We start from the raw sequence: 26089 nt of genomic DNA on the forward strand, positions 1-26089 counted from the left end.
GTGCACACACACACACACGCACGTGCACACACACACACAGAACCGTGACAGCTTGATGGGTGTTCAATTGCACACCCTGCTTCCCACTGATGTCACCATCAGAGTCCAGCATCTTCCAGAACCGCCAAAGATGGCTATAATGATGTTTAATGAAGATGAAAGCAGCAATGACTGCCCAGCTGCAGGAAACCCTGTGGGTTGACTTTAGGGTCCAGGCTTTGTTCCAGAATTTATCCCATTGACAGAGGGGGAGTACTGTGACTCTGATGTCTGCTAAAACAGTCTTAAAATCATAGGGAACTCTGAATCATAGGAAAGAGGGATATGAATGAACAAATCTGGTTTTGTCCTAGGGTGAGAATTAGTCTATGATAAGGCCCATTTGCTGGGCATTCACTAAAGGCCTAGATTTTTAAACTCAATACCTTAGTTTCCCAACTTTTGAAGACTGAAAACCTGCTTCTCAAGGTTAAGTTTATGACAATATAATTTTTGCCAGCATATATTACACATTTTGAGAAGTAGGAAAGTTGGGAAGAATAGATATGACATCTATACTTTCAACAGTTAGCAAGAACCACTCACTCATTTTTTTAATGTAAAGACTGGGATTCACCTTTGAAGTGAGTGACAGGATTTCAAGATGTATCTCAATAGAAAAGAAATATCTTGGACAGATTGATTCTTTTCTCTCTTTGGTCAAATTATTACTATAATAATGTGGAAAGTATTTTTGAAACTATGAAATCACAATGATGGGATTCTGAAAGACTATTCATCTAGCAGATGCCTGAGAATTTCAAAAGGCAAGTCATAAACTGAGTAGAATCTGTATAGTCATCGGGACTCATAAGACCAGTTGCCTCTGCTTCACCAATAAAAGTGCGAGAGACAGATTTTAGATAAAAACAGGAGGCAGGGGGCAGTACCAGTGGTGGTCAGACATGATGTGAAACCAGAGGCGCTAAGGTGTCTGCACTCATGAAGCGTGGTAGGAAGGTGCTGATTTAAGGCAAACCTGCTCCTCCCAGGAGACAACGCCCAGTACTAAGACCAGGAGTGAAGGCAGGATCAGATGCTACCACGGGAACAAGAGAAACAGCAACAACATCTGAACAGCTTCCCCAAGGGGAAAGTCAGAATCAACAGCTGAGGAGCAATCATGTTTGAAGCTTATAAGATCAAAGACCCGGGAGAGGGCTGGATTGCTGTGATCCTTCCAGGCGAAGGTGGCTTGAAAGAAGGCAAAAGGAGTGGAAGGCAGAATAGCATGCGCATCAGGGAAGCCCTCCTCCGGGGCCAGGAAAATAGGAGCCTTGTGACAGCAGAGGTCGAGACCAAGGTAAGACAGCGCTGTCCGGCGGAGCGTGACATCTGTGGGCCAGCGGGGGGCCGTGAGGAAGGCATGGGCCCCCTTGGAAGGACCACCCTTGGAAGGACCACTGTGAATATGGATGAAAACGGCCATAATTGCAAGTTCACAGAAGGGTGGGAAAGGGAACCAAGGGAGGTTCAGGGATAAAATGAAGAATTTTAATAGCAGCAATTAATGCTGTCAAGAGTCAGTCTTCATCAACATGAATGGACCTGGAGAGACCCACAGCAAGAGAAGTAAGCTAGACAGAGGAAGACAAATACCATATGATATCACTTATATGGTTACTCTAAAGAAATGATACAAAGGAATCAACTTACAAAACAGAAATAGACTCACAAAGAAAAGAAGCCTATGGCTACCAAAGGGGAAGCAGGGATAAATAGGGAGATTGGGATTAGCAGATGCACACTATTGCGTATAAAAAATAGATAACCAACAAGGACCTACTACACAGCACAAGGAACTATACTCAGTATCTCGTAATAACCTATAAGGGAAGAGAATGTAAAAAAAGATTTTATATATATATTTATAATACATGTGAATATATATATATATATAAGTCTGAATCACTGTTGTACATCTGAAACTAACATGACACTGTAAACCTATCACTGTAAAACTATTTTTCAAAAGTTTTTTAAAAAGAGTTACTCTTCATATATTGCAGATGTTGACAAACTTCTTTCCTAAGAAGCAGATAATGAATATTTTAGACTTTGCAGGACATCAGACCTCATGGAAACTATTCAGCTCTGACACTGGAAGAGGAAAGACACCATAAGCCAAGGGGTGTGGTGGTTCTTATCATACTTTGCTTTATGTTCTCATAAAACATTGTAATTTCAAATAGCGTGCACTTGTCATGAACTAGTCCTATCCTTTCATTTTAAATTCAGCCATTTAAAAATGTAAAATTCCTTCTGAGCTCACAGGTTCAAAAGTAGCCAGCACGTGGGATGCGGCCCACCTACCAGCCTCATCTCTGCTGTAGTGAAATAGGACACGGAGACCCAGCCCTGGTCTGCAGATCCTGAGTCCAGGGGAAGCCGAAGATCCCAGCTGCATCCTAAAACCAGCCCCAACCCCCATCTTCCTATTGCCCTACAATTCCCCTTTTGATTTCTGTAATTTCTGTTTCACGAGGTTGTGGCCCATTGTTCTGCTCCTTTCAAACAATTTCCAGATGCAACTCTCCTCATTTGGGCAACAATCTAGGTAGCATTTGTGAAATGCTTTAGGAGAACGCTGAAATTAATTATGCCACATCGATAAATGTACGACTTAGATAAAGGGAACACAGGATAATCGCTGTTGTTATAACAACGGTCACAAACAGCGGTTGCATCATTTGCTTTTCCAGTTTGTCTTGCAAAAACATAAAGGCATCTTTGTCTTAGAAGATTGCCCTGTGCCGGGGTCACGTTCCCCTTTCCCCGCCTTCATGACTTTCCTGGCATCACTCCAGAGAATATGCATGGTTCATGCAGAACTGATTATTAATAAAGGACCACACACACACAATGTTTTCCTGTTGACCAAGCACCCAAAATGTGGGATTACTAAACTTCATGCTCTGATTCTGTTTTATAGAAGAGGCAGCAGAGGTTCATGGAGGTCCGCTGGCTTCAAGAGGGTCACCCACTTAGTAACCGGCAGAGCAAAGAGTCAAATCCAGGGTCCCCATAGCTGCGCTTTTCAAGTCCCTGCAGCCCTGACCCCTGCTCTCATCCTGTGTGCCCTAGGCTGCCAGGTGGGCATCTACGCATGGAAGGATTTCCCTTCATGGTAGGGACACACATAGCCAAGCTTTCCATGAAAACAGGTGTCTGTTGGAATGCTCTGGAAGGTTACTCTGGTTCACATGGAAACTCTTCAGTGAAGACCCGACGATCATCCACTACCAGCTTCCCATCACACTCTTTACTGTCTCCTCCTCTTCCCCACCCAGGCTTCCCAGGTGGGTCAGTGGTAAAGAACCTCTCTGTCAACGCGGGAGACACAGGAGATGCGGGTTCGAGCCCTAGGTCAGGAAAATTCCTTGGAAAAAGAAACGGCAACCGACTCCAGTGTTCTTGCCTGGAGAATCCCATGGATAGAAGAGCCTGGCGGGCTATAGTCCATGGGGTCGCACAGAGTCAGACAGGACTGACTGAGCAAGTGAGCACGCACGAACATGCTCCCCAATGTGAGGCCTGTCTTCAGATGTTGAATCACTTGCATTTCTCCCTTGGTGCACTTGGCAAGCGCCTCCTCCCTTTATCCTCCTCGCAGCGGGACGTTTACAGTCCACAAGATGGGGACAGCTCCCCAGGGCTGGACGCTCCGCGCTCCCAGCTGGAGAACTCTCCCAGGCGAGGCATGGGGAGGGTGATGACAGCTTAACAGGAAGCTTCCAGTTTCCTTTTGTGTCTAACTTGCATCTGGACGGAGATGCCACTGTGAGCCTCTTGGCCCTCTCCCACTTGGCCTTCAACTCCCTTGGCAGCTGCGGTGTTCACGAAGCAGCAGACAAGCTGCACCTTCCCTGCTGGCTGCCCTAACAGCTGGCCAGGCAGAGAAGAGAGTTTTATCTTAAAAGGCAGGTGGAAACTTCCCCAGAGTGGATGGTTAAGCATCGCACCTGGACATCTGTGGAGGAGTCCCATGGGCAGCACGGACCCCGTTTCTAAGCTGCATTTTTTGGAAGTAGAGCTGGAGGTGAGTGTCTTTGTCAGGTCCCCTGTTCCTGCAGACTGGACTCTCAGCCGACAGCTACACACACACTTCATGTAGCTAGAACACCACTTCACTTACATAGAAATGACAAGAACAGAACCCATCCAACTCAGTCATGATTCATTACAGGCCCAATAATTGTCCTTTTATAGTAAAACAGGAATTTTCTATTTGTGCTTTCAGTTATTAAAACCTTAAAAAAAATGTATTACTTTTGGTTAAATCTCTAGTCACTTTCTGCTGTATTTTTTCATTTGAAAAAACTCTGTTTTTTTACATTTATTTTTAATTGGAGGATAATTACCTTACAATGTTGTGCTGGTTCCTGCCATGCAAAAATGTGAATCAGCCATAAGCATACACGTATCCCTTCCCTCTCGCACCTCCTCCCTGACTCCCACCCCATCCCATCTCTCTGGGTCGCCACAGAGCACCGAGCTGAGCTCCCTGTTTACAGCAGCTTCCCGCTAGCTATCCATTCTCCACATGGTAGTGTATATATGTCAGTGCTACCCAGATGCTGCTGTGAACTTCTTTTTTTTTTTTTTTTGCAGAAGAAAGAAAGGATGGTAAGGAGACCCTTATTACCAGTCAGGCATTCACTGTCTCCACTTAAGGGGCATGTGCTAGGAGCTTCCAGTGGCCACCAGGGACATTAGAAGAGGCTCTGAAAAGGGCTGTCAAAGGAAATGGTGGCCCTTCTACCAAAAGGCCGTGTAAAGATAGTGTGGGAACAACTCTATGCTACATGAGATAGGGTGACTGGAAAGGCACAGGACTGGGCATCCACACCTCACCTGCCACACATGACCTCTGACACATCCTGTGGATGTTCTGAGCAGCCTGCTCATCTTTGAAAGTATGATACAGTGCTAAGGCCAAGGACAGGGGAGTTATGCCTGGTAATGCTGACGTCTGCACCACCATGACGCCGCCACTACCAAGACAAACGGTTACAGGGCATTGTTTCTGGGCCAAGCAGAGGGCATGCCTTTACGTGGACACTCACACCATCCTTACAAGAAACTCAGGATGGCCATCCTATCAGGATGCTCACTTTCCAGGTGAGATGACCAAGGCTCCGAGGGTGGGCAATGTGAGCAAGGGAACTCTGCACAGAAAGTGGTATATTCAGAGCTCGAGTGGTGAACATTCATCTTCTCAAGCCTCTAAGCTCAGGCCCAATTCCCGGAACCCAGCCCAAGCCACGACAGACGGTGTGACAGCGTCTAAAGACACACTCAGAAGGCAGGTTGGTTTCCGGGTCTACCTTTTAGCAGCTACCTGACATTCAGCAGGTTACTGAGCAACTCTGAGCCTATTTCCTCATTTGTCAAATATGGATTAACAGCAGAATCCCAACTCACAGCGTTGTTCCAAAGATTGAATGAGTCAGCAGAGGGAAAGCGCTAACATACAGTAGTAAGAGCACCATAAGCCTTTGTTGTTATTGTTTTTATCACCTTTATGAACCTCACGGCCACCCCCTACCCAGAACATCTCCCTCCAAGCCCCTTTACTTGAATGAGGCCTACCAACTCTTAGGGGTCTGTGCATTCTGCTATGATAGCTGTCCCTTCTCAGAGGCTGGTTTCTAAGTAACTTACATGTGTCTAATTGTCATTTTCTGAAAATCAGCATAAACACAGAGCTGTAATTAACCTTTTATTGGGATTCTCCCACGCAGGTTACACTGCTTGCTCACAGGAGCAAAGTCAATGACAGTAGTCAGGATGGCGGGCAGGCTGCCCTCTGCCGCCTGCACTGTGATGGATGGAAGAAGCCGTTGCTGAAACCACGGAGTCGTTACACACAGAAGGAGGAGGCAGGAGAGGGCAGATGTCCATCTGAGTGACAGGCTGACCTGCCATTCATCCCTTCTGCCACCAACAGAGATGACTGCAGGCAACTCTCCCCCAAGATCCTTCGGCCATTCGTATCCCCAGAGCCTGTCTTTGAGCCACACCCCTTGGTAGCATGGGCACTGGGGCAGAACAAAAGCCTTGATTCTGAATCTGAAGATGGTCATGTATTCACCACTAGTCTGACAATTTAGCAGACAAGTTTCTTTGGGAAACCATAGATTCTCCAAACTTGGGTTTTCTCATCTGTAAAATAAAATTAATAGCAGGGACTTCCCAGGTGGTCCAGTGGTTAGGAATCAACCTTCCAATGAGGGAGATGTGGGTTCATCCCTGGTCAGGGAGTGAAGACCCCACAGCTGTGGGGCAACAAAGCCGTGCGCTACAACTAGAAGAAGCCCAGGAGCTGCGATGAAGACCCAGCAAAGCCCCTGCAAAAGTTAATAGTGACATTCAACTCACAAGCATGTCAGAGAATCAAAGGAAAACATGAAACTATTTTAAAATTAAAATTGGTATAAACCACTCAAATTCCAGTGGGGAAAAGAGATGATCAATGTTGGTTCCTCCTTCGGTAGCTGGACTGATTCATCCTGATTTTTGCTGTCAGGAATAATGGCAAGCAGTGGATTAATGCGTTCTGAGTGCGGCCTCTGCAACCAATGTGGCTGGTTAAGTCTCGGCCACCTCCTAGCCTCGTGTGTGTCTCTGAGCAAGTTACTTAAGTGAATGCTCTGGGTCTGACTTCCTCCGCCTACAAGAGAACATTAATAATACTTGCACCAAAAGATTGTCAAGAGAATGCAAAAGTTCGCATAGGTAAAACATTTACTAAGGTGCCTGGAAAACAGCCAACCTACCATAAAAATATTAGCTGTTAGGATAATGATGAAGAGGAGGAGGAGGAGAAGGAGGTGAGGATGGTCCTTCTTTAAGTCTCCTTTTCATGCAGATCGAATCTGGCCATTTTAGACTGCTGTCATCTTCCTAATTACTGCCCCTTGCATTTTCAGGCACAGAACCACTAGCTTCTAGCCTAAGGATTCAGGCTTGCCAAGAGATCCTGGCGTTCCTCACTGCTGGCTGCGTGATGACAATGAAGTGGGGCTCTCATCAAGAGGTCCTCATAACCATGACAACATGGGCAGCACCACTCTTCTGAGGATGTCATTGCCATGACAACACTTGAGTGACTGAGATCGAGAGGCCTAGGAAAGTGCCTGGATAAAGAGAGGAGACGCATCAACACACAGAGAAGCGTGGCCTCTTAGGAGCGAGAACAGGGGCTGGTCAGTGCGGACACTTGGCAACAAAGCCAGAGGGAGCAAAATAATGTTGAAGAAAACACTGCGGTCACTCTCGCTGAATTGCCCTGGACTCTCAAGCGCCATGGGGCTCTAGACAGAGAGAGGTGCGCAGAGCTGGGACTCGTCCGCTCCAATCCTCCCATCTTACACAGTGGGCCCCACGGAGTCAGGCTCTCCCCTCTGAAAGGCAAGGAGTGCCCCTAGGGTAAGGAGGACAGGGAGAGCGGGTCTGTCTGGACCCAGAGGAGAAATTGTGGATGGAGACTCGGGCACGTGCCTGCAAGGCAGGACTAGGTGGAGAAGACGCTGCTGCTACCTGTCAGAGCAACAGGGAGCTTTCTTCCAGGTGGGTGAGCTCTTCCCTGTCTCTAGTACTTTTCTAGACTGAACACTTAAGGTCGTCTGCTTCCTCTGCCCCGCAGTCTGTACCTGACCCCTGGACTCAGCGGCACTCAAACAGCAGGGGTGTTTGCAGAATGTCCAATGTGCACAGCTGCAAAGGCTCAGGTATTTTCCCCAGACAGTATCACCCTCCAGAACTGGGTTTGGGCTGTATTTGTCCATACTTCCTGGTATTAGTTGACCTTCTCCTTCCATCCACAGGGAGCTTTCTTTGTGGTGGAGGCTTCACTAGGATAAAGACTGTGGTCATAAGTGGGCTTATGTGGGCTCCCATGTGTGGGCTTCCCCGGGGTAACTTGGTTCCTGTTCTGATTTTAAAGAAAAGATGAATTCAGACATCCTGCTTCAGGTTCATGTCTGGTCAAGGAGGGTAGAATATTGAGGACTCTGAAGACTTCTCCGTGGTCCCTGGGGAGAGGTTGGGGGTGAGCAGACATCAGCCTACATACCCAGGCCCCTCCTTGTGGGAGGTTTCACACTCCAAGGAGTAAGTGCTTCAACTATCAGTCCCCAGGGAACCCCAGCTTCCCCAGTGGCTCAGTAGTAAAGAATCTGCCTGCCAAGGCGGGAGACACAGCAGATGCAGTTTCAATCCCTGGGTCAGGAAGATTCCTTGGAGTAGGAAATGGCAACCCAGTTCAGTGTTCTTGTCTGGGAAATCCCACGGACAGAGGAGCCTGGTGAGCTACAGTCCATGGTGTCACCAAGGTCAGACATGACCTAGTGACTAAACCACCACCACCAGCAGGGAACCCTCGCCAGGCCTCCCAGCAGGTCTCCCCTCCACACGATGCTTCTCAAGGTCAGAGATGGTCAGTTGCTTTAGCAACATGGTGACTTTGGCTCCAGTTTCCCAAGAGCACTGGAAAGCCTCATAAAGAAACAAAATGTATAAGCCGCTCCACAAAAAAGACAGTTCAGTTCAGTCGCTCAGTCGTGTCCGACTCTTTGTGACCCCATGAACTGCAGCACGCCAGGCCTCCCTGTCCATCACCAACTCCCAGAGTTCACTCAGACTCACATCCATCGAGTCCGTGATGCCATCCAGCCATCTCATCCTCTGTCGTCCCCTTCTCCTCCTGCCCCCAATCCCTCCCAGCATCAGAGTCTTTTCCAATGAGTCAACTCTTTGCATGAGGTGGCCAAAGTACTGGAGTTTCAGCTTTAGCATCATTCCTTCCAAAGAAATCCCAGGGCTGATCTCCTTCAGAATGGACTGGTTGGTCATAGCTAATTTCTTTTTTTTCACCTGAAGAAGAAATGGCTGAGAACTTGAAGGCAAGCAATTACCCAGCAGTACAACTAGGGAGTGGCCAAGGGTGACCAGGATACAGACCACACTTTGGGGAAAAGTTGGTTTGACTTCACATTCCCCGTCAGTCCCATATTCTACAAAACCTTATTGCAATACTTCTCTAAAAGTCTTATCCATTTCTTCAACCCATTCTCTCCCTTTCCAATTAATCTTTTTATTTATTTATTGACTGTGTTGGGTCTTTGTTGCTGCATGGAGGCTTTCTCTAATTGTGGTGCACGGGCTTAGTTTATGGGATGTGGACTCTTAGTGGACCAAGGATCAAACCCACGTCCCCTGTGCTGGCAGGCAGATTCTTAACCACTGGGCCACAAGGGAAGTCTTCCAACTAATCTTAATCTACCATCTTTGGGCAGAACCTCTCTCGCCAATGCCTCGTGTGAGTACATTCTGCCATTTCTCAGTCCTCATCTCCCTTGACTTCTAAGCCACGCAGGTGATACTAATTGCTCCCTTCTTCCACAAGGCATTGTCTGCACCTAACTTTCAGATTTCCTTCACCACTCTCCATCCACTTCCTCACAACTGCCTTTGCCGGATACTCCGCTCTAACACCACAGTGTTGCAATCCAGGGCCCTGTCTACACTTCTCTCTTTGGTCCACCTTCACCCAATAGGTAATGATGGCCAGACACGTGGCTCTACACACCATCTGCATGCTGAGGATGCCTGGATTTATTTTCCCAGCACCTGAGACTGGTTATAAATAGGAAAAGGAGTACGTCAAGGCTGTATATTGTCACCCTGCTTATTTAACGTATATGCAGAGTCCATCATGAGAAACGCTGGGCTGGATGAAGCACAAGCTGGAATCAAGATTGCCGGGAGAAATATCAGTAACCTCAGATATGCAGATGACACCACCCTTATGGCAGTGAAGAGGACCTAAAGAGCCTCTTGATGAAAGTGAAAGAGGAGAGTGAAAAAGTTGGCTTAAAGCTCAACATTCAGAAAACTAAGATCATGGCATTTGGTCCCATCACTTCATGGGAAATAGATGGGGAAACAGTGGAAACAGTGTTAGACTTTATTTTGGGGGGCTCCAAAATCACTGCAGATCGTGATTGCAGTCATGAAATTAAAAGACACTTACTCCTTGGAAGGAAAGTTACAACCAACCTAGCTAGCATATTCAAAAGCAGAGACATTACTTTGCCAACAAAGGTCCGTCTAGTCAAGGCTATAGTTTTTCTAGTGGTCATGTATGGATGGGACAGTTGGACTGTTAAGAAAGCTGAGTGCCGAAGAATTGATGCTTTTGAACTGTGGTGTTGGAGAAGAATCTTGAGACCAGTCCATCCTAAAGGAGATCAGTCCTGGGTGTTCATTGGAAGGACTGATGCTAAAACTGAAACTCCAATACTTCGGCCACCTCATGCAAAGAGTCGACTCATTGGAAAAGACCCTGATGCTGGGAGGGATTGGGGGCAGGAGGAGAAGGAGATTACAGAGGATGAGATTGCTGGATGGCATCACTGACTCGATGAACATGAGTTTGAGTGAACTCCGGGAGCTGGTGATGTACAAGGAGGCCTGGCGTGCTGCAATTCACGGGGTTGCAAAGAGTGGGACACGGCTGAGCGACTGAACTGAACTGAACTGACTCTTGTGGAGCCAGCTATCTACTTGGCATTTCCATGTGCATACCTAAAGTACCAAGCTCCTTTTCCCTCTGCACGCCTGCTCCTTGTGGAGTTCCTGATGGCAGGAATTGATAGACGTAGCCTCCAGCTGGTACAGGTCATAAATCTTAGAATACCCCTTGATTCCTAACTCATTCTCACACACCCTATCTAAGAAGTCAGCAAACCTTGTGAGCTTGCAGAATACATCCCAGATTCGATAAAGTCTTCCCATCTTTGACAACACCAGCAGAGCCCAGCCTTCATCATTTTGTCACGGACTTAAGCAGCAGCATCCTAACCGGCACCACATCTGCCACACTTACACCCCTGCCCCTTCACCCCAGTCTTTCCTTTCAAACAGTAAATGTAACCCTTTACCAACATGTATTCAATCAGTCCATGATCCTGTTTGACACTTGCTGGGACAAATGTCAAAGTTTTTAACTTGGTTTTCAAGGCAGTACATGACCTGACTCTTGGCTCTCTTCACAGCATCCATGTCACTTCCTTACACCCACATTCTCGCTATTCCTCACAGACACCAAAGGCCTGGCAGCTCAGGGCCTTGGAACTTGCAGGTCCCTCTGCCTGGAACACCCCTTCTTCCTCCGACCTATTCACTGCCTCACTTCACTCAGCTCCCAAGGTCTTGAAACCCACTAGGACCCAGTGGGGCTCTTACGGGGCAAAAGTCTTTCTGTGTCCCTTTTTTTTTGTTTGCAGAAAATAGGCTTCATTCAGCCCCCTAGATCTTCCTTGAGTTCCAATGGGTAGGCTCAAACACTTGCTTATCTGGAGAAAGTGAAAGTGAAGTTGCTCAGCCATGTCTGACTCTTTGTGACCTCTTGGATGGTAGCCTACCAGGCTCCTCTGTCCACGGGGTTTTCCATGGGCAAGAGTTCTGGAGTGGTTTTCCATTTCCTTCTCCAGGGGATCTTCCCATTCCAGGGATCGATCCCAGGTCTCCCGCATTGTAGGCAGATGCTTTACTGTCTGAGCCACCAGGGAAGAGCCCGTGAATCTGGGAAGGGAGGGGAATATGGAGACAAGGGGGAACAGTCAAGAAACAACAGCACAGCTTGGAGTAGGCTCCTGGTTCCCCCTCCAGGGATACACAGAACAGTACCTCTGAGATGTTCTGCAGGACTAAAACTGCCAACAAATGGGAGATGCTAACTCCTTGACGAAGCATTCTTCAATCCAAAGAGAAGGGCACAGTTTGAGACTGCCTGAGGCCAGAAGACCTCTGGATTGAAGGAATCCAGGTCCTGCCAATACCCTGATTCTCATCAGCAAGGCTGCTCATGAAGCGCTGCTTTCAAACTCCTCATCAAATCCCTTCCCCCAACCCGGGCTTGGAACACCCAGTTTGGAGGGCAGCAGCCTCCTGTGGCCCCCTTTGCCTGGCAGAGCAATAAAGCTCTTCTCTACTTCATCCCAGCCTCTGTCTCTGAGATTCAATTTCGCATCAGTGCACAGAGGCCAAGTTTCAGTGTCAGCGTGTGCTCAAGCTTTCTCTCAACACTCTAACCAAAGGAGCACCACTATCATTTTTTGCTTACCTCTGTTTTCTTTTTCTCCACAGTACTGTCTCCCTGACATCAGCTCACATATTTATTACTGACTATATTCCCCACTCCCACACTGCAGTCCCATGGGGCAGGGGCTCTGAATGTTGTGTTCACTGTCATGTATTCAGTGCTCAAAAAATATCTGATGAATAAAAGATGATTCATTTCTGCCTATTTATCATATCTCTGTTATACTTTTTCATTTCTGTTCAATCTAATAAATCCTGATTCTCTAAAGATAAATAAATAAATAAATAAGCCTGGGGTTGCAACGATCACTTTTGGAGAAAAGGGAACTAACCCACGTGGATCAACAGGCAGAAATAAATCAGGCACCAGCTGGTTCCTAATATTCTACCTAGCCACTTGAGTCACATTTGCCAGCAAAGGTCCATATAGCCAAAGCTATGGTTTTTCTAGTAGTCATGTACGGATATGGAGAGTTGGACCATAAAGAAGGCTGAGCAGTGAAGAACTGATGCTTTTGAATTATGGTTCTAGAGAAGACTCTTGAGAGTCCCTTGGACAGCAAGGAGATCAAGCCGGTCAATCCTAAAGGAAACAAATCCTGAATATTCATTGGAAGGACTGGTGCTGAAGCTGAAGCTCTGATACTTTGGCCACGTGATGCGAAGAGCTGACTCACTGGAAAAGACCTTGATGTTGGGAAAGACTGAAGGCAAAAAGGCAGCAGCAGAGGCCGAGATGGTTAGATAGTATCACGGACTCAACAGAATTCTGGGAGATAGTGGAGGACAGAGGGCATGGTGTGCTGTAGCCCATGGGGTTGAAAAGAGTCGGACACAACTCAGTGACTGAACAACAACAACGAAGCCACGTGAGAGAACAGCCATAAGGATAATCCCCAGCCCCTCGAAATGGGCAGCAAAGGAGGTGAAATCAGAAACGTGGGGGTCGTCTCAGCTCCATACCTAGTTCCGGCAATTCGGTCCCCTACATATCTCAGGTGAAATCAGAAACGTGGGGGTCGTCTCAGCTCCATACCTACATCAAACCCATGACTAGTTCCGGCAATTCGGTCCCCTACATATCTCCATGTTCCACATTTATTCTCCACTCATGCCATCTCATGATCCTTGACCTTTCAGTAGCTTCCTGAAGGTCAGCCTCTTCGCTCTGGATCATCAGAAGGCTTGGTCTTGCCAACAGCTACCTACTGTCACCACCCACCTGAAGGCTCAGGAAAGAGAAGGATTGAGGCTGCAGCTGAAGCCTGTGCAATGTGCTTTCCTTCCTTCCCTTGGTGACCTTGGGGGCTGGACCCCACCAGCCTCACACCCCTCAATTCCGGGTGGGGGGTCACGTAGGGAGGGGGTCGCCTCCCCACCTCCGATGCTCTGCGGCTCTCACATCCCCCCACTTTCCACGTCTGATGGCTCTACTTCTGGAACACCCACCTCCTAAGCAAAATGCTGCCCCTGACCTCAGCTTCTGGGCTGAGCACCCCCCAGAATGCCTTTATTAACCAAAATCCAGCTATTCCCTGAGGTCGGCACCTCCTGAGGGGCTCTCAAGAAACTGTTGGGTTGTTGGTTTCAGCATCAGAGGCTGGGGTGATGGTCTCCCTCACCCCCCAAGGCAACTTGAAAATCTTTTACGTTCTTACTCTTTTACGTTCTTATTGAAAGACTTGATCTTCGAGCTCTTGCCTCTGACAATGTTGCATCTACACCCTCCCCACTTCCTGCCGCCAAGGACTAGTGTCCCAAACTCCCCATGATGCTTAGAGAACCTTCACTCCTGGATCACAGCCCTACTGGTCACTCTCCTGGGCCACTACCTGGCCTGATTTCAGCGTTCCCTTTGGTGACCTGTCAGATACTCGTGCCACCAGCTAGCTGGATCCTGCCTCCCCACGGACCTGTCCTGCATCTCAGCCCTTTACCACCACGCTCGTGGGCCCAAACGCATCATTCTACGGAACCTGAAGTCACTACTGAAAAGACCACCATTTCTGACTTGAACCTTGTAACATTCTAGCATGCTTGCACAACTACTCACACTGCAAGCCCGTGTTCACCTTTTTTGTTTTTTAATTATGTATTTATTTGGCTGTGTCAAGTCTTAGCTGTAGCATGAAGGATTTTCTAGTTCCCTGACCAGGGATCAAACCCAAGGCCCCTGCATTGGGAGTGCAGAGTGTTAACCACTGGACCACAGGGAAGTCCAAGCCCATGCTTATTTTACTCACTCACTCAGCAAATACTTAGCGACTGCCAGAGGGAAAGTGCAGCATGCTCTGCACTGGTGGACATGGTGGTAAATAAGGAGAAGCAGGCTCCCCGCCCTCCTAAAGCTTAGAGTCCATTGAGAGGCGAGCAGGTACTGAGCAAGTCTTCCAGAGCCGGGTGGTCTCCATGACGATTCTGGAGCAGCCTGGATGTGTCATGTTGAGCCTGGGACTCAACAGCCAGCCCTGCCAGCAAAGTCCCAAATACCTCCTCCCCTAACCTCTATAGGGAATCTTCTTAATAAGTCCATCCGTATCTACTCTATGGAAGGCTGCAAACCCCAAACTGATGCTTGACAATCTCTCTGCCTCTTCTCCTGGTTAATTTTTTTCACAGTAATTACCATATCACACACTCTCAGGTTCACTTTTCCTTGGATTTACTTTCTGTCTCTCCCAGTAGAATATAAGCTCTGCGAGACCAGGGATTCCATCTGCTTTGTCCTCCCATGGATCTGCATGGCCTGAGACAGCTGCAGAGAAGCAGGTGCTCAACAGCAATTATTGAGTAAATAGTTGAATCAATGTAGAAACAACCAAGATTGTTTTGTCCAGAAGATTTTCTGGGCACAAAAATCCATGTCACCTTCTCTGCTTTAATCCTTTTTGGAGATGATGGGCGACAGAGGAAATAAATCAATGGAGGGAAGAAGACATCCGTCTTTCTCGATCACGCAGATGTCTGGCCGAATATTGTCAACCATTGTGACCCCGGTGAACCATCCCATAAAGGGCAAAGCAGTGACATGGGGATTTAGGAAGGAGCATGAGGCCTCCTGGGCTCCAGACCTGTTAAACACAAGGAGTCCAGAATCTGTCAAAGTAATGATTAAGCCCAAAGTCATTCCTTTTAACTCTTGCTAAGAGAAGAGAAGAGGGATTTGTTTGTGGGGCTAGGGGAGAGGGTTAATGTAGAAGAATCAACCTCTGTTAGAGTAAAGGGTAGGATGATGCTCTTAGGCAAGGAAGGGCTACCTAGTCCTGACCCCAAACACCTAGGCAACCGTGGGACATCTGGAGAGCATGTACAGCCCAGCCTCGAAGGAGGCTGGCCCCTGGATCTGGAAGAACGGGAATTGGTATTCTGCTGATTGCTCTCTGACTGTCCTGGCTCCAGCCGGAAAGGCATTTTACACCCCTAGGAAGATGAAGTGTGCCAAATGCCACAAGGACACGGAGCGAAACTGAATGGAATCAGATAATGAAAAACATAGCCTGGCATCCAGCAATTTCTTTTCATATCTAAAGCCGTTAAAGTGTAAAACAACCTAATAATAACAATCAAAGCAGAAGACATACCATTGTGTGAGTGAATGATAGTATTTAACATGAGGAAGAAATATATTGAGTCAGAGAGCAGCTGCCACACTGCCAGGCGTGCTCCATGGTCTGGGGGGCGGGGGAGGGAAGAGAGCCTGAAGCTCACACAAGCTGCTCTGGGGAGGACGATGCCTCCCTTGAGAACTGAGCGCTGGCCGCGCGTGCTGGGGGCTGTGTCCGCTGCTCTCGGAGGTGATGGTACAAAGATCCACTGGAAGGCACCTGAGAGCCTGGGGAGGATGGAGCATGCTGGCCCAGCACGGAGCCCAGCCTGGAGCCCAGGGTCTAGACAAGAGTGTGGCTGAACTTGTAGGAATACTGTGGAAAGCTGGGAACCCGAGGACCACAGAGTCTGGGCAGAAAGGAGGCCTGAAAGAGAGCAGTCATGTCCCAGAGATGGAGAAGCCACGGGTCAGAAGCAACACAGGGAAAAGAAAATGAATCTTGGAGAAAAACAAACATCGTATCTTAACGCATGCATATGGAATCTAGAGAAACAGTGCTGATGAACCTATTTGCAGGAAAGGATGGCGATGCAGATGTAGACAACGGGCTCGTGGACACAGTGGAGGGGGCAGAGAATATGACAAACGGAGAGAATAGCACCAGCCTATAAACACTGTCGTGTGTAAAGTGGAGAGCTGGTGAGAAGTGTACACAGGGAGCCTCGTCTGGCAGTCTGTGACGACTAGAGGGGTGGGACGGGGGGAAGGCAGGGAGGCTCAAGAGGGAGGGGGTATATGTATAAATGTGGCTGATTCACGTTGCTATACAGCAGAAAACCAATACAACATTATAAAAATTAAAAAGATTTTTTAAAAAAGAATACGAATCATGGAGTCAAAAACGTTTGGAGTTGAACTTCACCTTTTTAATATCTGTGGGCCAGTTTTCCTATCAGCTCTCTGTTTCTTCATTGCCAAAATGGAAATGATGCCTACTTGTAAGGGCGTCTGTAGGATTTAAGTGATATTATGGTATGGAAAGCAGAGTGCCCGGCACAGAGCAAACAGCACCCAGCGGTGGCTCTCAAGCATGCATCACAATTGCCCGGGGATTTACCAAAATGCAGATTTCTGCATCCCATCTGAGGTCTGGGGTGTGACCCAGGTGATGCCCGTGATGCTGGCCCAGGGACCACCCTTGGAGGGTCGCACTGTACAGCACAGCGGTTAAGCACATGCCTTCTGGAGACACTGCGGCCGTGGCTGGGGTTTCAGCTCTGCCACTTGGAGCCCTGTGTCCTGGCCCACTTGTCTATGCTCCAAGCCTCAGCCCCCTCATCAGTAAAGCAGCTCATCACAGGACCTGCCTCACACTGCTGTTGAGAAGAATTCATACGACTCTGCTGCAGGTTTAGAAGAGTGGATAGCACGTTTTTGCATATCCTCAGAGTCTTAGTTATTGTGGTTGGATAATAGAGACCCTTCCATTCAGACTCTAGGGAAAAAGCAGTCATCACAGGTCAAGATAAGATGCAGGATGGAAGAGCAGGTGTAATGTCAAAGCCTCATAGCAAAGTCCTCGTGGCCAGGACAATCTGATCGCAAACTGTCTCCAAACTCTCCTGGCAGCTCCTGGTGAGTCTTGGCTGTGGGATTCCTGAAGCCCTCATCTGGTCTACGGGGATTCCTCAGAGAGGAGGCTTCATGGCTGTAGTGGAGGGTGATGCCCTGCAGAGGCCCTTCTGTACCCCCCCCCAAAGAGCTGCCTGTCAGGTACGCTCCTCAGAGATGGGGTCTCCTGGCCTAGAGGGGCTGCCGTTTTAACCGGCCTTTGTAATAACTGAGCCAGGGCGGCGTAGCATCTGTGAGGAAGACAATACAATCTCTCTGCTTTTTTGTTTCCTTTTTCGTTTCATCAAAACAGTTCTGCTTGGTAACGGTCACCAAGTACCCGCATAAATAGCCCAAGACTCGGGAGAGCGTGGGGGAGGATGCTGTTAGCAGTGCCTGCATTCAGCAGACGTCTCATTCTACAACATTTTTCAAGGGTTTTAAAATAATTGGGTAAAACCACAAACAGCGTCTGTGGTGTGCACTCCTGCCCTCGGTTTCTAGACGGAGGCTTGATTCCATATGTTCTCAATTGAGGCACATTGAACTCATTAATTTCCCCACTAGTCTTTTTATGATTTCCCTCTTCTTTGAAGTAGGAAGCTGCACAGCTCTAATATTGCTTTAAACCAGATCATAAATATTAAACTTACAAAACCCTTATTGACATTGGCAAATTTTACCCTAAATGTATCTATGTAGCCATAATGTTACAGTTAAAGAAAATTACAGAGTTAAAAGAGTGATCTATAAATGTCTCTCTCCACTTCCCTCTTTGCTACCTTTATCTGTGTTTAAACCATTTACTTAACGAGTTTGTGGATCGCTTTGCCCCATACCTGAAGATGGACCACTGGTTTATCTCTATCATAATGAACTGCTTTCTCTGTACAGGTTGGACCTAATACCGTATGCACCCCTGCTCCCTGGGACAGGACATCCACCACTTTCCATTATGATGCAATTATTTTTTTTCTCCCACCATCAATGAGAGCTGTAATATCTTTTGCAATAGCAATTATGTGTTCCCTCCTGGGATGGCTACTTGGGGTACTCTGGGAATTTTAATCAAGCACCTATGTTAATTAGAAAATCATGGGAGTGAGGGAGGTGCTGAGGAAGCACCTTTGACTATCTAGCCTTTCTGGCAATTGACCGAGCTTGAGTCCTTTTGTAAGGACTTAACCTTTTCAGAGGAAGGAATTTTAATTTCCTCCTTTTTGTTCTTGTCTTCTGGGTGGGAGAGAAGAGGAAGAGCTGGCCTGAGTGACGGAAGCCACCAGGGTTAGGCGCCTGCTGTATGTTGTCAGCTGGCCACCCTGCATTGGGAAGCATGACTATCAAGCCACTTCGACCTTGGCAGGGCCTGGTTAGCTCTATTCTACAGACCAAGTGTCTGAGGCTCAGTCCTGGCTCACTAGGGAGCCTGTTCCCGGGGCGGGGAGGGGCAGGTGGAGAGGCATTTCTTATACAAACTCCTTTGATTGGTTTGTGAAACGTGATGATGCAGATATGACATTCCTGGATCTTACCCTTTGCTTACTAAAGCTGATTTTGTTTTAAATTATGCACCAAGACTCAACTTTAAAAAGGGGAGAAACATACTCTATCTGCACTACTGGACGCTTGGCCCTTCCATGATCCCCTACAGTGCCTGGCACTGTCAGGCACTGTGCTCGGCACTGGAGGTAAAGCAACCGCAGGAGGCCTGCCGCTGCTCCCCTGATCCCATGGACACGGGGTCAGGGAGTCCTCCAGATCCTTGGGGCAATGGCGAACATCACCGCCGTGCAGAGTGCTGTGGAGTCTTGGGCGGAAGGACTGAGGTGCTCTGCTGGAAGAAAGTCACCAGAGGCTCTCAAACAGGTAGCCTTTGAGTCTGGTCTTAAGAAAAGAGTAGGACTCGATCGAGAAGCTGCAGGGAGATATGTAAGGAGAGCAGGGTGAGTCCTAGGAGGAGGTGAACCTTAAGCCCCAATATGACCCACAGCACAAGCCGGAGGGCCCTTGGGGTCTGTGACCAGATCCCGGAAGTTCTAAGTGCTTTGCCGAGAAGCAGGAACAAAATCCCAAGAAGGGGACCCAGGCACTGAGCTGTCGAAGGGAACGCAAACGCAGCTGGACCTGCCTTCAAAATCACCCATTTCGGGAAGGTCACTGCCAGCCAGGACAAGGAGTCACTGCAGGTGGTCAGAGCCTCAGACAAGGGCCAGACACTGCACACGTCTCAGAAGAAAGGACCAGCTGGACCATTCTCACCTGTCCTCAGGAAGCAGATGGAGAGAGCAGACACACTGCTCATCACCCCAGCCCACCTGTGGGAAGCAACACCCCAGGGAAGAAGCCTTCTGCTCACTGCCTCGCCCGGATTCCAACCTTCCAGTGGAAGATAGGCAGGCCCCTCACAGCTCAGCAGGTCCCCTTGCCAGGGAGCCTCCCTGACATGGAGCCAAAGAACGTAGATCCCCAGGCCGCCACTCCTTCAGGCCCCTGTTTCTCGGGAACTTAGGCTAATCCCTGGCTTCACACACTTTGGCCGTGACTGGAGAGGTGATTCAGTCACTGAGGTCCGTGCCCCATGCACCCCCACCCGGCTTATGGCAGAAAAGATGTATCGCTTGTACCGCTAATTTCAGGGCAGCCACCAGAACAAGGTTCCACGAGTTGTCCAGGGTGGGCGTAGATAGCGGCCTTTCAAGAAGATCTTTGTCTTTCCTGCGTCTTTTTTTTTTGGCCCCCTCCTTTGGGGTGGTGAACACTGGTGGGCAAGGTGAAGCCCTGAGTCCCACTTTGTCCTCCTTCCCTCCCAGCCCCGGCGCCTCTCTGCCGCAGACTTCTTTTCTCGTTGGCCGTCCTAATGATCCCTGTGCCACGCGGGGCCCCTGACGCGGGTGCTGACAGGCTGCTCATTAGTGCCAGGGTGCCGCGTCAGCCGGTGGCACGCTGGAGCTCCACTGCTGACACCCTTCCACAGAGCTGTCACCAGAGCTGCGGCACCTGCCAGCTTTGGTTGAACTCAAGCTGTGATACTTCCAGTGCCAATTAGTGTGCCCGTGTCCTGCTTGGCTGGGGAGGGAGGCCTGTCAATGCTGACAAATGGGAAACAGGTGGGCATGGGGCCAGGGGAGGGCCTGGGGGGCGGGTCAGGGAGGGCTCAGAACATTGGAGAAGCCCTCCCATCCGCGGGTCACCCTGTCCTCAGCAGCTGGTGCCTTTGAAGGCTCTGAGAAACAAGGATGGGCCTGGACAGCCAACAGCCCCCTGGGTCCTCAAGTCCAGCAGGAGAGCTCAGGGAGGAGGTGGAAGGGAATGGGCAGCGGCAGCAGGTGGCCCATCCCCACAGGTGAGGGTGTGGAAGGCTTGCAGAAGCGTCCACTCTGTGCTGTGGGAAGAGATGGACTTGGTGTGCAGCTCAATGGATGGACAGTCTGGCTCTAACTCTGCATCGCCCAACCCTGGGGTCTTTGTGGGGCCTGAGAAGAAACACTCCACCTCTACTCCACCTCACTTCATACACTGAAGGATGGAGGTGAGACATTTTAAATAATATTTCTTTTTTTTGGTACGGATTTCTTTCTTTGTATTATTATTATGATTATTAACCCATGAGGAAGAGTATATTTTCATGGACCACTGAATTCATTCTCTCTGGGAATACCCAGGATTGATTTACAAAACCATTGGAAGTTGTTATGGGTTTAGGCACAGGCGGGTTGGGATGATGAGCAAGTGTACAAAAGGCTCAGGAGCCCGGAAGGGCGCGGTGAATTACGTGTCAGAGAAACACAGACATTGCAAGAGAAACTGCAGTGAGGCAGGGATAAGGGCAGAAGGCAGCCCACCCAAGATCCACTTCCAAAGATGTTCGGGAGCCATCTCAGCCCTTGCAAAAGAGAACCTGAAAAGGAGTCACTCCTTCAAGGAGACGTCCAGCTGCCACAGCAGCTGTCCCGCCAGAGGGACATTGAGAAAGACTTGAGAAAATCTCCTGAGAAAAAGACCAGAGAAAATCTCCTGGAGACTCACTGGCAGAGTCTCAGTAAGAAACACACCAGCTCTGGACCACAATATCAAGTGGAGGAGAATCCCTCAAGGATGCAGATGAAATCTTTGAATTAGGTAGGAGAACGGTCATGCCCTTGGGGGTACCAACAAGCACAAGTGCTGTTTATGGGATCAACACATATTTCTTAGATGCTTTCTGGGTGCTGGGTATTGAGTTAGGAGGTAGAAGATCTGAGAAAAGAGAGACACAGGCTCTGGTCTCAAAGAACTCATGAGCCAGAATCTGGACATCTCTGTGGACTGATCCCTGGACCCTCCTGAGCCCCCAGCCAATACCCAAGTTGGAAGCTTCCTCTCAATAGCCTTGGTGACATAGTCATTTTCAGTGTTGTATTTGATGGGATAAAGGCTGAGGTAGGTGTACCCAGGAGGACTGCTTCTTTTAGGATGGTCAGGGAGTCCAGACCCCATAGGTACAGTAGCTGAACTCAGCCTTCAACTGGGTTTCATGAGGTGGAAATACAGAAATCTCAGCTTCCTCTCTAAAGTTCTGACAGCCCAGCGGAAGCTGGAGACATAAAACTGGGCTTTAAGAATACTTTCCTATGAATTGTGAGGTCCTAAAAAGCATCTCTTAGGACACACTGGAAGAGATGGGATATCTGTTTACTTAGAAGACTCAGAGGAATAGACAGCATTAAAGGTATTCTTTTGGATAGGAAGAGCTGTGCTAAGATACGTTCTTGACCATCTCGAGAAGGCAAAGAGAAGACAAGACACAGAATCACAAGTGGCGGGGTGGGGGGTGGGGGCTGTGTCTGCGGGACTTTGGGGACCACTGCTGGTCCTTCAGTGCCTGGAGCAGCAGTTTAAAATGGCGGATTCGGCAAGAGGCCACTGCAACATTTGTGTAGCTCTAGGTGGCATTTCTGTAGGAGAAAGTGAGACGGGCTTTTTGTCCTGAAAAGACCAAGGCAACACCTGGACCCTTCCAAACGGTATGTACAGTGAGGGCAGGTATCTCTACAAAGCTGGTACACCTTCTCCTTGAACTCCTGGGAGCTCTAAGTACATGAGGGGAGCCAATAAGACATGCAACCAGTACCAACGGGTGAAATGTTACTTCTCACATTCCACGGCAATGGCAAGAGGTGGCCGTAGAAGTTTTACCTTCTCTCTATTCTGGACAGGGACAGCTGACACTTTCGCCTTCTGATGTAATGTGCCAAGCAGACACATTCTGAGAAAGACCCTGCCACCCCCTCCCCACCATAAGATCACTCCCAGCTTCTGTATATCTGGATATATAAGCCACTATTATACAATGGTGGTTAACACTTCTTTATTTTGTTTCCACATAAAAGGCAGTGAAAGCTGGGACCTTATGTTAAGTGAAATAAGTGAGAGAGAGAAAGACAAATATCATATGATCTCACTTATATGGGGAATATATATATATATATACACAAACTAAACCAAAACACATAGATACGGAGACCAGAATAAAGGTTACTGGAGGGGAGGTGGGGCGGGTAGTGAAATGGGAGCAGGGGGTCGACTGTATGGAGGTGGATGGAAGCCAGCCTTTTGGCGGTGAGCTCACTGTAGCATATACAGAAGTCAAAATATAATCTTTTATGCATGGAACTTATACAATGTTATAAACCAATGTCAGCTTATTGCAGGGAGCACCATATGAGTTGTGATAGAGGATACTAGGAGTTTTCAGAAATGTGAAGAACAAACAGATCACTCAGGAGAGAAGACGTAGTGAAGCCATCAAGGTTGCCCACAGTGCTTGGCCCGGGTCCGCCCTCCGGACGGAGGGCTTTCAGGGGTGTGAGTATAATAACAATGACCTTGACTGAGTGACCTGCCCACACAGATTGGCAGCAGGGATGACAGAGGCTCTGTCTGTGGAGCCTTCGCTCGGGTGCAGGGCATCTTTTCTTCCAAGGAACCCCCATCTTGTCCACTTGTATGTAAAATAAGCCGCATTTTGCAGACACTTAGTAGGGTGAGATGAAGCTCTGGCCGCTAAGGGTCTCCAGCTTCAGTTTGGTCTCAGCCACAGCCCAATGACAGCTCTCATCTCCAAATAATCAGTCACCGAGAAAGCAGCACCCCGTGAGCCCCGAGGTGATTAGTTACCACGTGGCATGTCTCTCGTCAGCTTGAATCTGGGTAGCTAATCCTGACCGGGGATCTGGGAAAAGCTGCGCGTCTAAATTACTCTGATCCACAGGTAGATTCTGATTATCCTGCTCCTCTCCATCTTGATCCATCTTCTGTTTCCATAGCAGCTAAAACCCCAGGAAAATGGATGCCTCTGGCCAGGGCTCAGGTAAAGTCTCCCGGGAAAATGAGGCAGCTGGATGGCCGGGGTGGGGGAAGGATGCTAGCATACAGCGGTGCAAACCTCAGCAGGAAGAACGGAGAAGGTGCCAACGCAGTGGGGAGACAAAAGTGATTGTGAGGGGAAGACAGAGAAAAGGAGATGACAATGTGGGATGAAATGGGATGGAAGAGGAATGTGCAGGAGGCTGTGAGAGATGGGAAAGCAGAGAAATAAAGAGAGCATGAAAGGGCAGGACAAAAAGAGGAGACGTATGGAGGAGAAGGGAAGAAAGGGAAGAAAAGGAAAGGAGGAAAAAGAACCCAGAAAAGGACAAAGAGCTGCAGGGCCAGAGGAGGGATGAGAAAAGACATCAAACAGGAGTCAGAGGCGGACTTGCAGGATGGAGGGCCAGGTGCTTCCTGATAGAAGCAAAGTCCATGATGCTGAGATGATGAATGCTCTGCGGATTCTAAAGGCACGGACCGTCCCAGCGTCCAGCGGCACTGAGGACCCGACATTTTCAGGGATGAATGGCGTGCACCTTGAACCAGAAAGTCTGTCCATGTGGATTCCCTTCCCTGGATGTGCCCCAAGACCACTTTTCAGCACTAGCGATCTTAGGTACAGTGAAACCTCCTCCAAGGTTGTGGGCCATGCCACCTGCAAGGTCAGTTCCAGTTGAGAGACTGGCAGAAATGCAAGCATCTCTGATTCCCTCGCTCACAGTGGAGGCCTCAAGTGCAGTGGCTACGGAGAGTTCTCAGGGTTTCAGCTAAACACACTGAAAATCTCACCTCTTCTGTGACAATGTCCTTAGGGCGACTTGTCACCCCAAGCGAGGGAATTTGCTATCTGGGGCCTATGCAGTCTTCTTCAACTGATTGCATTAAATCCCAGGTGTAGCGGACCCTGCGATGCCCTGCCTTCTTCAGGAACGGAGGACGCCTGTCCCGGGGTGGACCAGACAGTCCTCAGCTCCAGTAGGAAGAGAGATACTGGCCTGGGCTCACAGCTCAAATTCTCTGACCAACTACAGTCCTGTTGTAAAAGGTCACCCCCATATCTTCAGTAGGGGACAATCCGCCCTGTCTTCAGAACACCCCACAGGCATCCTGCTCTCACACATGGCGCCACAGTCAACCTCTCCCCCAGCCCGACCCCCACTGCCCTTTCACAGGGCTGAGCCCAGGGCCACCTCCGATAAACTTCTAGCTCACCAATCACCATCTCAGGGTCCGGTTTAGAGGGACTCAGACTGTACCACCAAACAAATGACCACTCCTGCAGTGACTTTAGCATCTTCATTTTTATTGAAGTATAGTTGATGTACAATAGTGGGTTAGTTTCAGATGTACAACAGAGTGATTCAGATATATATATATATATATATATATATATCAAATTCTTTTCCATTATAGGTTATTACAAGATATTAAGTATAATTCCCTGTGCTTTACAGTAGGCCCTTGTTGTTTATCTATTTTACAATAGTGGGTATCTGTCCTTTAGCATCTTAAACCTTCATAAGCCAACAATGCCTACATATAAACACACACATATATACATACATATGTACATGAGTGTATTTTAGGCTAGCCAGATACAAGCAATGAAATTCAAGGATTTTTATTCAGGTCTCAGCTCAAATGTCACCATGTCAAACACCTTTCCTGACCAAACCTCTTGTCCTTCCATCAACATACCCTGTTCTATTTTCCCATCCCTATCGCCACTTATTATTATTATTATTGATATCACTGGTTATTTGTATCGTGAGGATGTGAGCTCATGAGAGCAGAGACTTGCCTGTTCTGGCTTATCGCTATATCCCCAAGCACTCAGCCGACATTTAAGAACAAATGAAACCATGTAACGCGCCTTCCATAAAAGCTAGCATTATAATATATGACGCCCACGCTCAGTCCCTTAAGTTACGTCTGACTCTTTGTGACCCGATGGACTGTAGCCCACCAGGCTCCTCTGTCCATGGGCTTCTCCAGGCAAGAATACTGGAGTGGGTGGCCATGCCCTCCTCCAGGGGGTCTTCCCGACCCGGGGATCGAACCCTCGTCTCCGGCATCTCCTGCACTACCGGTGGATTCTTCACTGCTGAGCCACCAGGGAAGCCCTTAATAAATGGCATCTTGCTTTAGATTGTTAAAGTTTCAGGTTCAGTCTATGCAAGCACAAAACAACACTTTGTCTGGTCTACAAAACACCTAGATTGGACAAAGTGAGTTGTGCAATTTAGTCACACATTAAGTGATATTTGTTATCTAGGATTAATCAGAGGAGAACGACACAAGGACTCATGGCCTGGAGACCAGATACTTGGCAATGTTGAAGCAGTACAGGCCTGGAAACGTTCCTTTTAGGAACATGGCCATTCCAAGCTCTCATCCATCACTGTGTGTCTGTGTTTTCTCTCTCTTACCACAGCC

General features: G+C 48.4%; 1 protein-coding gene across 6 annotated transcripts in view; it reads right to left on the bottom strand.

The window, feature by feature from the left end:
• The window catches only part of NTM (neurotrimin), a 964897-nt gene that overhangs the window by 107777 nt on the left and 831031 nt on the right, over window positions 1-26089 (bottom strand). The gene's annotated exons all lie outside the window — the stretch shown is intronic.

Source organism: Ovis aries, chromosome 21 (genome assembly GCF_016772045.2).
Source record: "Ovis aries strain OAR_USU_Benz2616 breed Rambouillet chromosome 21, ARS-UI_Ramb_v3.0, whole genome shotgun sequence".
NCBI classification, from domain to species: domain Eukaryota; kingdom Metazoa; phylum Chordata; class Mammalia; order Artiodactyla; family Bovidae; genus Ovis; species Ovis aries.